The sequence below is a fragment of the Sarcophilus harrisii genome, chromosome 5 (genome assembly GCF_902635505.1).
Source record: "Sarcophilus harrisii chromosome 5, mSarHar1.11, whole genome shotgun sequence".
Lineage (NCBI taxonomy): Eukaryota > Metazoa > Chordata > Mammalia > Dasyuromorphia > Dasyuridae > Sarcophilus > Sarcophilus harrisii.
In genome coordinates, this window is record NC_045430.1 from 200,502,769 (window position 1) to 200,517,800 (window position 15,032).

The following is a 15,032-nucleotide window of genomic DNA, read 5'->3' on the forward strand; positions in this document are numbered from 1 at the left end:
TGGAGTAATAAGAGACTTTCCAATCTATTGGGAAAGGCCACCAAGGTGTATATTAGGAGAAATGATGAGAAACAAAAGCAGAAAGCCAAAACCTTAGTCCAGATGGGACAGGGAATTGCAAGGAATGCAGAAAAGCCAACAGGACAAGGGCCCAAGGAGACAGGAATATTCAGGAAAGAACAGGAGGCTTGTTGTCCCTGCTGGCAGAAGCCTTTGAGTTGTTAGGAATGTCAAAAAAAAGGACATATAGAAAAAGACTGCCCCCAGCAGAGGATGGAACAGCAGATATATTTCCTTGTTGAGCTTGATGAAAATTAGGGAAATTAGGAGTTCTTGAAAGACTCCCACCCAAAACCCTTGATAAATTTAAGGGTGGACTTTCCTTTCCATAGTATTCAGGGGTGTTCTTAGTAGACACCAGGGCTCTTCAGTGACCTGTTTGCCTGAAAGGTTAAATTGTCTAATGAGATTCTGGTGATTTCTGGGGTTCAAGGAGAAAATCTTCTTGTACCTATGACCATGCCCTGTAAAATTTATATGGAAAAAAGGGAAACTTTGGGCAGATTTTTACTCATCTCAGAAGCAGGAGTAAACTTGCTGGGGAGAGTTTTAATAACTAAACTAGAAATTGTGTTGATTCCACATGGGCCCAGTATATACCCTAGTAGAATGGCACTAATGAATGAAGAGGAGCAGACTGTGTAAACTATGAGGTTTGGGTAGGACCTGACAATTCAGGCAGAGCAGACATAGTTCCAATAATGATCACATTGAAAGACTCTAGGGACGTGGTAAGAGTCAAGCAACACCCAATTTTACTCACAAGAAAAGAGAGTTTTACAACCTATGATTCAAGGCTTATTAAGAAATGGATTAATAGAACTGTATTTCACCCTTCAATACACCCATACTTCCTGTCAAGACTAGAAATACAGGTTAGCTCAGGATTTGAGGGAGATTAACAAAATGGTGTTCTATCCCACCCTGTGGTTCCAGACCATATACCATCCTGGGCCAGATTCCCAGCTCTGCTAAGTGGTTCAGTGTATTAGACCTGAAGGATGCGTTCTGGGGCTGCCCTTTAGAGAAGAATAGTAGAAACCTCTTTGCCTTTGAATGGGAAGATCCAGAGATTGGAAGAAAACAGCAGTTGAGGTGGTACATTTTATCCCAAGGCTATACAAAGTCCTCGAATTTGTTTGGTTGAGTCCTTAAAAACCGCATAGGAGACTTCCATCCAGTGATGGGAACATGGGTGTTGCTGTATGTAGAGGATCTACAGTAGTGGGGGATACAAGGGAATATACCAGTAGTTGTACCATTGATTTATTAAACTTCTTGGGAGGATTGGGGTTTAGGGTATCAAAAGAGAAATTGTAGTTTGTGGAGAGGGAAGTGAAATATTTAGGGGATTTGATTAGTGAAGGCAGCAAGAAATTGGACCCTTCCAGAATTGAGGGAATATTACACACACCCAAACCTAAGACGAAGGAAGAGTTACACAAATTCCTGGGGTTAATAGGATATTGTCAGATATGGATCGATTCTTATGTCGCTATCATTAAAGCCTTATATAAGCAAGTGCTGGAGAAAAGTCCCAATTCTATCATGTGGGATCCGGAGAGTGATCAGAAGTTTGAGGACTTAAGACATTCATTAATCTCACCACCTGTATTGGCTCTCCCCACCTTGGAAAAACCTTTCCACCTGTTTGTCAATTTGAGGGAGGGGTGGCTCTGGGAGTTCTTGCTCAAATGAGAGGGGAGAAGAGAAGACCAGTGACTTTCCTTTCCATAGTATTCAGGGGTCCTCAAACTTTTTAAATAGGGAGCCAGTTCACTGTCCCTCAGACTGTTAGAGGGTCAGACTATAGTAAAAACAAAAACTTTGTTTTGTAGGCCTTTAAATAAAGAAACATTATAGCCCTGGGTGAGGGGGATAATCGTCCTCAGCTGCCACATCTGGCCGCTGCCTTAGTTTGAGGACCCCTTGTATTAGGTCCTGTAGCCAAAGGATGGCCGACCTGTGTTGCTACCGCCCTATTGATAGAAGAGAGTAGGAAGCTCACCCTTTGGAGGCAGTCTTATAGTAAGTGCCCCACACCAAATAAGGACAATACTAAATCAGAGGGCTAGAAGATAGCTCAAAGATTCCGGGATTTTAAAATATAAGGAAATACTATTATAAAAGGATGATCTGGTAATCACTCATAACCTTAATCCTGTCTCCTTTTTGTCCCCTGGACCAGGACCATCTCCAGGAGAAGAACATTGTTGTTTAGAGTTAATTGATTATCAAACAAAAGTAAGAGGATTTACAAGAATCCCCAATTCCTAGAGGAATAAATTAGTTTATAGATGGCTCTTCTAAGGTGGTAGATGGGGAAAAGGAAAAATGGATTTGCTATTGTTGATGGAGATAAAATTTCCACTGTTACCAAAGGCAGTCTACCTGCCCATTGATCAGCTCAAACTTGTGAACTGTATGCCTTAAATTAAGCATTGAAGCTATTAAGGGACTAGGATGGGAATATATATATATATATATATATATATATATATATATATATATATGTTGAAATATGCCTGGGTGTGCATTTATTTGGAAAAATTTGAGAAGAAAGAGGGTTTGTAAATAATAAGGGCAAAGAGCTGTCCCACCATACACTAGTCAGAGAGGTACTGGAAAACATGTAGCAGTAATACATGTGATGGAGAAAGGAGATCAGATCTTTTGAGGCAAAGGGAAACTGATTAACAGATGAGAAGGTCAAGGGAGCTGGAGACCAGGAGATTTCTCATATAATGGCCTTGATACCTGTACTTCCCCTAGTCTGCCCTCTCCCACTTTTACCCAGAAGGAAAAAGAGAAGGCCTCTACTCTGATGGCAGAGAGGTACTGACCAAAGCAAGTATGAGGCAGGTCCTTCAGCAACTGCACCAGGGCAGTCACTGGGATGTCCAAAACCTGTGCGAGGCTGTGCTGACAAGGTATGTTTCCCCCGACCTCTACATATGGCTCTACAACTGGTGGATGGCAGTCTCGTTTGTCAAAGGATTAACAAGGCTGCTCAACGCCAAATCCCAAAAGGGGGACAAGCTCCAGGAATTGGACCATTCTAAAGCATCTAGGTGGACTTCACTGAGCTGTCACCTGTGGGTCGCCTCAAATACTTGCTGGTCATAGTGAATCATCTGACCTCATGGAGGGAGGCATTCCCATCAGGCTGAGCAACTGCCTCAACAGTAAGGTCTTAATTAGAACAAATTATTCCTAGATATGGAATAGTGGAAAGGATAGACTCGAATCAGGGATCACATTTTTCTGCCCAAGTATTGCAGAATCTGATTAGGGCCTTAGAAATCACTTGGGATCTCCACACCCCATGGCATCCTCCCTCTTCTGGGAAAGTGGAAAAGATGAATCAAGAAATAAAATGACAACTGACTAATCATCTTTAGAGACCCAACTACCTTGAACTAAATGTCTTCTCACTCTAGTCAGAATCATAACCAAGCCACATAGAGATACTGGGCTTTTACCTTACGAATTATTATACAGTCACCCTTTCCAGGCTTATCCTAAGGGAAATTAGGACCCTATTTTAGAGACAAAGGATTTATTTCCTAAAAGATATATTAAATCAATGGTAGTATATTTATAAGAACTACAACAAAAAGGGCTGATAACTCAGACTCTTCCTCTAGATGGGTCCCAACAGCTGAGCCAATGGCCATGGATACCTGTCCCCTTAAGCCCAGTCTGGATTTCCAGTAACTGATCTGAAATTCATAATGGAACGGGTTTCTGGAATTTAGAAGAGAAACATAAGTGGCTATTGACAGAAAATAGAAAAGGGAAATACTGCTTGAATCAGACGGGCAAGGCTTTAAACTACAGAATAGTGTATATGGATGGCCAAGGTGAAACTTTTCCAATCCTTCCCATTTCGAGAACAGACCTGAAGCCAAAAACAATTGATTGTATGGAAATGTCTAAATATTGGCAAGACATGAGTAGGAATCCCCAAATAAAATGTGGGAAGGATTGGAAAAGTTTCACCTTGGGTGCTCTCCCAGAAACTCAAGGAGAACAAGGATATTGCTATTGACAGGTTACAACAGAGGAGTGTAATAAAATAGAGTGGAATGTATTAAATTGTATAAAGGAGAATAAGAGGAAAAGGGAAATATACAGGGGGTAAGGTTATCAATGGGGTTGGTACGATGTCACCTCAGGGACATCTGGGGGACATGGAACTCTATTCCTCACATTTTGGAGTACCTCTAATTTAGCAGATCAGTGGCCCGTTATCAATTGTTGTTGGAAGAAAGAGAAGGATTATGAAAATGTCAATATGTCACCTTCATGGGAGGAGGTCCCATAGGGACAAGAGACCAATAATATTACCCCTTTACAAGAAATAGCTCAAGCATATTCTCAGGGGAACAACCTGCTCTAAAGGGCCACTATTGGATCTGTGGCTTAACCACCTAGACTCACCTACCTCTTAATTGGACAGGAGTCTGTTATATTGCATTAATAAGATCAAAATTTTTCTTTCTTCCTGAACAGGCAGCCAAATATTTAGGCATTCAATTATATGATGATCTGGAAAGAAGTGTGTGGGATGGGTGCTAAATCCCCTTTGTCAAATTAACTAATCAGACATCTTCATATACAAAGAGAAATCATTTATTTAATCCCTGCAGGGAGAGGTCCAAACACACTGGGGGAGTCATCCCAGCTTCCATCCATGTATTCGTGGACCTGACAAGACAGAAACTTGTCAGGATTTAAATAGCAAAAGACCCAAGCCTTTTCATTGTATAGACTAAAAGGAAGTAACCATTCTTGACCAATGGCCAGCAATGTTGTCTGCTTCCTGTAAGTCACATCATTTCCTGTCACTTTCTGTAGCTGACCTGGGGTCTTTAACCTTTTAGAGATCTCTAGGCCTAGAGATCATGTGATTTCCTGCAACCTTGGCCCAAGACCTGATCTTCCAGCTCTGGAAATATGGATCATGTGACTTAGGCCTAGACTCAGACTTGAAAAATCTCTACCTGATCCCAGGTAGAGGGAACCAGGGAAATGGAGTCTAGATACCTCCGTTACCCAGCCTGGAGATGTTGGGGTGACACCTGGCCCCCAGAAAGAATAGTTAAGGAGCATGGGCCAGCCGCCTGGGCTCAAAATAGAAGCTAGAACCCCAATATATATGTTGAACAGAATAGTTAGACTTCAAGCATTATAGAGATTATCACCAATCAGATAACTAAGCGCTAGATCTTTGGCTGACCAAGCTACTCAAACCAGACAGCCCATTTTACAGCATAGACTTGTGCTGGATTATTTGTTGGCTGAAGAAGGGGGGGGCTTGTGTGAAACTAAATTTATCAACATGTATGAGGATTGATGACAATGGAAATCTAATAAAAGAAATCACTAAGAATTTAGTGATTATGTTAAGAAACTTGCTCATGTTCCCATACAGATCTGGATCTCACTGTTCAATACTTTCTGGTGGTCCTGGTTTGGGGGAAGCTGGTGGAAGCAACTTCTTGGTAGAAGCATTATAACTCTCAGTGGTGTTATATTACTCCCTACCTGCGTATCTTGCTTAATCCAGTTGGTAACTAGAATAGTCCAAAACTCATTATCTAGAATGATTAGGTTGGAAGGGATAGCTGAAGGGTCTGTTAGATTGATGGTGTTGAAAGGACAAGGGTGGGAGCCAGTGGCCCAAGAAGACTGACAGGAGCCAGAAGGAGAAAGAATTAGATAAGGAATGTAAAATGTTACAAAAATTTGAAGAGATCTCAGTGGACAAATAAGAGGGAGAGGATTGAATGATACAGAAGAGATCTTTAAAAGATTGTTATGAAAATCAAAGAAGGCTTCATCTACACCACAGGTGGAGTAAGCCTGAAGGTCCTTGGGCATTGACTCGAGAACATACCTTCTTCCCCTTCCTGCTATTCTTCCATGACATCATTTCCTTCCTATCTCAACCAAATATGGGCAGTTATCTACTTACTGGCCAATTTCCTGGGTAGTTCCTAGGTTGAGGATGAGGGTCAGTGGTGAGATGGGATTTTGTGTTACAGACTATTTAAACTGCTGATCTGTCTCTAAGGTGCCTCCTCCCTTTGATTGTTTGCTGAATCTGGAGTGATCCTCAATTCTGGGAGAATATATAATAAACCTTCATTTTGTGCCTAGAGCTATCTCCAACTTTTTTGTTATATGGTGGTCACTCACCTCTCTGAACTACCCACTTTTTTCTTTTTTTTTTTCTTTTTTTTTAATTATAGCTTTTTATTTACAAGATATATGCATGGGTAATTTTTCAGCATTGACAATTGCAAAACCTTGTTTCAATTTTTCCTCTCTTTCCCCCCACCCCCTCCCCAGATGGCAGGTAGACCAATACATGTTGGATATGTTAAATTATTTGTTAAACACAATATATGTGTATATATCCATACAGTTATTTTGCTGCACAAGAAAAATCAGACTTAGAAATAAGGTAAAATTAACCTGAGAAGGAAATCAAAAATGCAAATGGACAAAAACAGAGGGATTGGAAATGCTATGTTGTGGTTCACACTCATTTCCCAGAGTTCTTTCGCTGGGTGTAGCTGGTTCTCTTCATTATTGAACAAATAGGACTGATTTGGTTCACCTCATTGTTGAAGATGGCCACATCCATCAGAATTGATTCTCATATAGTATTGTTGTTGAAGTATATAATGATCTCCTGGTCCTGCTCATTTCACTCAGCATCAGTTCATGTAAGTCTCTCCAGGCCTTTCTGAAATCATCCTGCTCGTCATTTCTTACAGAACAATAACATTCCATCCATGCAACATGCTATAATTGAATTGTTATTGCCAGTCTCTCCTAATTCCCAGGGCGTCAGAGAAATCTCTGGTAAATATTAATATCATTCTTATCTCTTCCTGAGGCCTTCAGAAATCCTTTGGGTGCTATCTCATTCATATGGATGTGGTTTAAGCACAATAGAGCACCCAAGAGTTTTGGCAGGCAAACTTAAAGACTTTATTCACGTAGTTTACATCTTATTCTAAGACCTCCTGCACTCTCTTAGTCTCTCTTCCCCTACCAAGATCCAGGAGAAAGGGGTTGGGCGGGTTCCTCCCCCACTGAGTTTATATCGGGTACATGAGGTCACAGGAACAGCTAATCAGTGATGGAGACACTTCCTATCCCTGACATGATTTCAGAGTGTTCAGAATTCCCTCCGTGGCTGGAGATCCCACCACAAAAGTATTCCCTATGTACTCATAACCAATCATATCCAGGGATCTCCAGGCCATAGGCTTGTGTTACATCCTAATTGTGCTCACCTGGCCTCTCTAATGGACCCTTACATTCCATAACATTCATATACCACAATTTATTCAGCCATTCTCCAACTGATGGGCATTCATTCAGTTTCCAGTTTTTAGCCACTACAAAGAGGGCTGCCACAAACATTCTTGCACATACGGGTCCCTTTCCCTTCTTTAAAACCTCTGGGATATAAGCCCAGTAGAGACACTGCTGGATCAAAGGGTACACAGTTTGATAGCTTTTTGAGCATAGTTCCAGATTGCTCTCCAGAATGGTTGGATCCATTCATAACTCCACCAACAATGTATCAGTGTCCCAGTTTTCCCACATCCCCTCCAACATTCCACATTATGTTTTCCTGTCATCTTAGCCAGTTTGAGAGGTGTGTGGTGATAGTTCAGAGTAATCTTAATTTGAATTTCTCTGATCAATAATGATTTGGAGCATATTTTCATAAGGCTAGAAATAGTTTCTATTTCTTCATCTGAAAATTGCCTGTTTATATCCTTTGACCATTTATTAACTGGAGAATGGCTTGACTTCTTATAAATTAGAGACAATTCTCTATATATTTTGGAAATGAGTCCTTTATCAGAACCTTTGACTATAAAAATGTTTTCCCAGTTTATTGCTTCCCTTCTAATCTCTACACACCTTTTTCTAACAGAATCAAAAAAGAGTAACATATCAATGGGTAAGAAAATATTAACCAAAGTAGGGCTTTAAATAACTTAACCCTAGAAATAGCTAGCTGGTTTGAACAAGTTCCAAGCTGGAAATCAGAAGCAGAGGGAAAATTAGGTCAATCGAAAAGCATTTGATGGAGATGATGAGGCTGCTCTCTTCTCAGTGACCCAGGCCTCCCCTCTTCCTCAGTCAGCTAAGTCACTTAGTAGCAGGGCTATTCAGCCAGTTAAAAACACTGAATTCAGGAGGGAACAGATGGCAGAGTGGAGCACATACTACAATGTGATACAAGAGAGAGATAGTTACTCAAAGGAGGAAGCAACTTCAAGAAAAGCATCTTGGCAACAAATAAGGTTAACAAAGAATCAGCTTAGAAGAACAGACTTTGGTAAATTATCTAAGTAATCCAGCCAGCAGTGAAACTATACCCAAGAGGACCTATGTGATAACTCCACAAAGAGATAATATACTTTCAAGTCCTATCATACTAAGAAATGTATATTGTCACACATTTATCCTACACATGATATTCTAAATTTGAGCCTACTCCTCCCATGGACAGTGTGTGTGTGTGTGTAATAGTATTACAACAGGTAAATGGGAGGAGAGAATGTTTTGTATTATTCTTTCTAAACTATCTTAGAAAATGTCTTTTCTAGAGTTAATTGTATCCACTGGTTGATGTTAATTAGAAGCACACCAATTAAGGATCATTAACTTTAGTGCTAGGAATGTAGATCCAAAGAGTTACCCCTAAACATTGAGGCAGTAATATCTTCCTGAAGACCCAACCCATGGAGAACAAATTCAAATTGGGGTAGTATTCTAGAAGGTATACTACATGAGGAAAAGTTTCTATTTTTAAAAAGAAAAGAAAGAAAACTGCAACAATGAAGCCTAAAAAAATATGCAAAAGAAAACAGAAGAAAATTCAGAAGATTGTATTAAATTTAATATGTTTTTTAAAAATACTAAACACAGCAGACATTCATGAGTTTATGTAGAATCCTCTTTTTATTTTTTGTATATTAAAATATCATGCTTATTTATGGTTAAGTTCACAATAAATAAGCTAATTTTTAAAGCAAAAAAAATTGTATTTCTACAGAGCATATTGTTTCAAATTCTACTCTTTCTCTTTCTTTTCTGTTCTCAAGTGTAATCCTTGTTTGTGTCAGAATTTAAAGCCCACTTGGAAATGAGACAAGTCATATTAGGAGTGGCCAGAATCCAAAACTAGATGGAACCCTCTAGGTAACATAGAAAGATCCCATCAATGAGCACTAAGAGGATATATAAAAATTTGGGTGAAGAGTCAGGGAAATTTGGCAATATGTAATAGTAACCCAGGCAACTATAGCATCAGGAAACTCTAATCGTGGGAAGGAGGTAAAGGTCCAAGCATTTAAGTAGCTAAAATCAGTAAAAACTGGTTGTAGGAATGCAAGACTCTATTCCTAAATATTACAGCAAAACTAGTATAAAAGATGAATGGGATGACCCATTCATGCTATATAGCACATCACACCTCTAATTTTCTTTTACCTAATCTGTTCACTTCAACATACTCCCACACTAACAGATCTAGGTTAACAGAGAAGGAACATTATTACACAGTTGCATTATAATTCTCCCAGGGTCCTAAGTAATCCCGTTTAAAAGAAATACACTCCCCTTCCTCACTAATCTAGTTCTTGAACCTTCTTCAACCAGGCACTCCTAATAATAATCTTTTAGATCTTAAAAATAAGCATGTTCTTAACAATAAGACAAAAAATCACAGGTACTCATATATTAAAGTAAATATATACTTACATATATCACAATCCTCACATAAATTTGGATCATACTTTCCCCCCAATGCACTTGTTCAGAAACTTTTCATAAAAACACTTCAATGAATATAGCTTCTCCATTGAACAAGTGGTTCCACCACTAAGCTGAATACTAACACTTCACTGGACCTGAAATCGCAGACAAACTAGTTGAATCACTGAGCAACTTCTCTAATTATCTGCTTCCAATGTATTCTCTGTTCAATTAAACTTACTTATCAACAGCAAATTTAATATACATCACTTCCAACTTCAAACTTAGATGACATATTTCTGAAATGTGTCCTTTCACCTTGCTCTCTCTTATCTTATCTTTGTAAGTTCAAATTCTGAATTCTTCCTGCAAAAACCCCACCTTACCCTAGGGTTAGTAATTAAAATTTTCATTTTCTTTGCATAATCAAATAAATAACATTTTCCCATAATCATACAACCGTCATGATGCCCATGTCTCCCCAGTGCACTGCAGTTTGTTGTAGAGGCACAGGCAGTGGGGGAACTCTGGGTAAGGTATAAGACCCTTCAGCCCAGAGGGAATCTGCTGACAATATCTGGTTTGGCTCTAGTATTCCCTTGGAGACATCTCAGCCTTCCTGAGAAGTCAGGGGGCATGACCTTGAGTGCTCTACTTCAAGCAGAGATACTTGCAGCAAAGAGGTATCTACATAATAATAGCAAGATGCTTATGTGGCCCCACGTGCTCAGCATCCTATAGTTGGTACATGTCTAGCATAGTTAGCACATGCTCAGGGTGCTGTAGTGGCATATTTGTACTAAAGTATATAAGGGCTAAGAGCACTTGAAATAAATGGACTCCATGTTTGATCATCCACATGTTTGATCGTCCCCCCTTTTCACTCCTCTCCCAAGACCAAGGACTCGGACTGGTACCAAGACCCTCCAGAGAGCTAGTCCAGATGATATAGCTTGTCACATTCTAAACAACAACAACAACAAACAACTATCACAGAATTTTGGGTCAAATAGTAATTATTTCAGTTACTATTAGTTTCTTAGAAGCCCAAGCAAGCCTAACTGAGCAACAAACCTTATCAAAATCCTATACTAGATAGGATGCCATAATAAGTATTGCAGATACTCAAACTGGGGCACAAAGCAGAGGTTTGCTCATAGTGAATGAGGAAAGAAACTAGTTACTAAGACTAGAACAGAAGGTGAAAACAAAAGCCAACTTGATACTGGGTTGCTTAAGTTCTTTAGGTCCCACCTTCTTAAACTGTGGGTCAGGACCCTATATGGGGTCTCATAAATGAATGTAGAATCACAAAACTATAATTTATTATAAGTAAGTGTTTGATTTGTATACCTACATTACATATCTATCTACCCACGATCACATAAAAATCTCTTGGATGAAAAGGAGATGTTAGTGGGAAATGTTTAAGAAGCACTGCTTTAAAATATCCCTAAATGAGTGCCTGGGGTAGAACCAAAACAATTTTCTCATCTGTAAAATGAGGAGGGAAAATCTAGATAATTCCTAAGGTCCCTTTCAGTTATAAACTCTATTATTTATATTCTGTGATTTGTTGAGGGATGGAAGAAATTAAACAGCCTAACCAAGAGAATCAAAAGTTTAGACCAGAAAACCACTCCTGTACTACAAACAATTGACTTATACTCATCTAAAATTACTATTCCCTCTCCCTTCACAAATATTTCTTTTTTTTTTTTTGCTTTACTCTTTGTGCTAGGTCTTGTGTCCCCATTCCTGTCCAATTCCCTTATCACCAGATGCTTAGCCACCGTTTACATCCATGCTTCTGTACAAAAAGTATGGTAAATACTTCATAAATATCTTTTCAGTCATTTATTCATCCTTTTGTTTTGATGTCTTGGTCTCTGACTTCTTTTGAGTCTTCATTTCTATTTGCACCCATTTGTAGAAGAGCAATAGGGTGTAGTAGGAAGAGTCCTGGGGGTCATGTAGTCAAAGAACTTCAGTTTGAGTTCTGATTGTAAATTTTACTAATTTTATCATCTTAAGCTTCTACTGAAATCTTACTCCAATACCTTTCTGAGGTATAAAAGTGACCTAGGTTCTCAAAAGCTAAGCCAGCAGAGTATAAACTCTAATAGATCCATGATTACAAAAAAAAAAAAAAAAAGGCTTTCCTTATGTCTAATGATGGACTCCTCTCTTTTTCAAGTACCAACCAGCTTCTCTCTGTTTTAATTTCCTCATCTGCAAATGAAGATAAGACTTCTATTTCCCACTCCAAGATTCATTATGAAGAAAGAACTTTGTAAATTGAACTATAAAATTGTTTTCAATGTCTGAAAGACTAGCATGTAAAAGGAGGAATTAGCCTTGTTTTGCATGGTTGCAGAAGGGAAAATTAGGCACAATGAGAAACAAGTATTGATTTGTAGAGGGCTAAAATTCTTGAGTTGTTGCACTGAGGTTGGTTCAAGCACTTAAGGCTAACTACTGATTGGACAATACTCTATGGGTATATGCTTGGAAAATGGCCCTTCCCACTATTCTGTGCTGGCTCAATGGTTGGTATATACATAGGATTATAGGAGGGACTAGGAAGTGGAGTAAGACAAGCCAGAGTCACTTTTTGCGGTGGACGAGGAAGAAGGCGGTTGCAGAAATTCTCTTCCATCCCCTTCACTTCTACCCCTAAAGACCAAGAATAAAGACTAAGGACTTTTGCTTATCCTGACTCCAGCTGATTCTAAGGTATCGTGGGTGCTAGTGCAGTCATCACATTTGGCACCCACGTGTGGGACTCAAGGACCCTAACTTCATTGAAGAAGTCTCCAGTGACCAGGAAATAGGGTGAGTATTTTAATAGACAAATAGGGAACTTACTTTGTTAAGGGCTAAACTAGTAACCTTTTCTAGCTGAAATGGGGCAGATGTTAGAAAAAGATTCTCCCCTGTCCCCAGGCCCACTCCCACTTCCAACCCCAACCCCACCCCAAAGGAGATCTGCAGGAAGCATACTCAGACTGATAAAGAGACAGATGACTTGGGAGCAGATTGATAGATTCCTGGATACATTAGAACGGATAGCCCCTTGGTTCTTTGAGGAAGAAGAGATAAGCCTAGATATGGAAATTTGTAGGAGATCAACTCTGCAAATATTATGATGATAATGGTTTTCAGTCACTTTCCAAAGAAACACTATATATATATATATATACAACATAATACAATTGGCCTTTAAAAATCCTGCAAGTTATAGAAAAAAGAAAAGTTTTCAGAATGGCCAGATGAGGAAGTATCAAGAAAATGAGGAGGACAAAGGAGGGATTAAAAGTGATATCATTGGAGGGCATGGGAGTTAAGTGAGGATGAAGGGTATGGTGAATGGCGTGGTGATTCTCCCTCTCACAAAGCAGCTTCAACCCCACCTAAACTGGAACTGGTTCTTGACATGCCCCCATCAACTTCACCTTCTGGGATGGAGGGGGGAGGAATAGTGGGAAGGGCAGTGACACCACCAGCACTTCCCCCCCAAAAATCAGTTGTAGTATGCAATCATACTAGCTCTTACTTATTATCCAGGAGATATAAATATAATATTTGATTCAGCCTGTTCAATAGGTGTGGTACAAAGAATTGCCACAGCCCAAATAAAATTTGTAGCCTCTAATATATATCAACTCTTTAAGGAATTTCAAGAGCAAGTGAGAAAGCATCTAGGTAAGATTTATATCTTGTATGTCCACTCACATAGTGGACTTCCAGGTCCTATTTTTGATGATAATTCAAAGGCAGATAGCCTTCTTACTATGCTGGCCAATACTCCTTTATTTCAAGAAGCCCAAGAATCTCATTTTAAGTATCATCAGGCTGCTTGAGCTTTATGTTTGCAATTTGGAATAACAAGAGAAGAAGCTAGGAGCATAGTAAAAGCCTGTACAGTTTGTTTTCCTTTCCATGCTCCTACACTGCCTCCAGGGAAGAATCCTCATGGTTTGAGACCCAATGAAATTTGGCAAATGGATGTGATCCATTATAAATCTTTTGGTCGTCTGTCTTTTATCCATGTTGTGGTAGACACTTTTTCAGAATTCACTTTTGCAATACCAGCAGCAAAAGAGACAGTCCAAGTGGTCACTGAATTCCTTATACAAGCATTTGCAATTATGGGTGTGCCACAAGCAATAAAAACAGACAATGGATCTGCATATATATATATATATACTTCTAAACATTTTGCACACTTTTGTGCACAGTATAAGATTTTACACACCACTGGCACACCCTTTAATCCTCAAGGACAGGCAATAGTAGAGAGGAGAAACAGAGACATTAAGACGTTCCTCCAAAAACAAAAGAAAGGGGGAGTCACAGGTAACCCTGGAGAACTTCTAAATTTAGCTCTTTATACTATTAACTTCTTGATTTTTGACAAAGATGCACTGGCTCCAGCAGAAAGGTTTTATAACCCACAGTGTGAGCAGCTCCACTATCTTTAGATAATCGTCAGGTGATGTGGAGAGACTCAGAAAGTGGTGAATGGAAGGGACCAGATAAGTTAACTGCTTGGGGAAGAGGGTTTGCTTGTATCTCCACAGATGGAGAAGGAAACAGATGGGTGCCAACAAGCCGTATTCACCTTGTCCATCAGAGAGAGACGAGCAGACCCTTGAAACAAAGATGACCCAAGAAACATCGGGTGGTTCCATTGCTGACTGTGCCCACCACTGAATGAGCATAGCAGTTCTAGTGTTTGACTCATGGACATCAAAAATTGTTAGACTTCAAAACCTTCAGGAATCACTGGATTCTCTGAGACATGATAAGATTGTTGTAGGACTTGAAAACCCTCAGGAATCATTAGATTCTCTGAGACATGGTAAGATTGTTGTAGGACTTCAAAACCCTCAGGAATCATTGGATTCTCTGAGACATGATAAGACTGTTGTAGGACTTCAAAACCCTCAGGAATTATTGTATTTTCTGAGAAATGATAAGACTGTTGCAGGACTTCAGAATCTGCTGGAATCATTGGATTCCCTAACACATAAAAAGACTGTTGCAGGAGTTCAAAAACTTAGATTCCCTGACATGTAAAGCAATGGTCAATAGATTGGTTTTGGACTATCTCTTGGCTGCTGAAGAAGGTGTATGTGTGACTGTTGTTTATATATCCTCCTTCTAGGACTTCT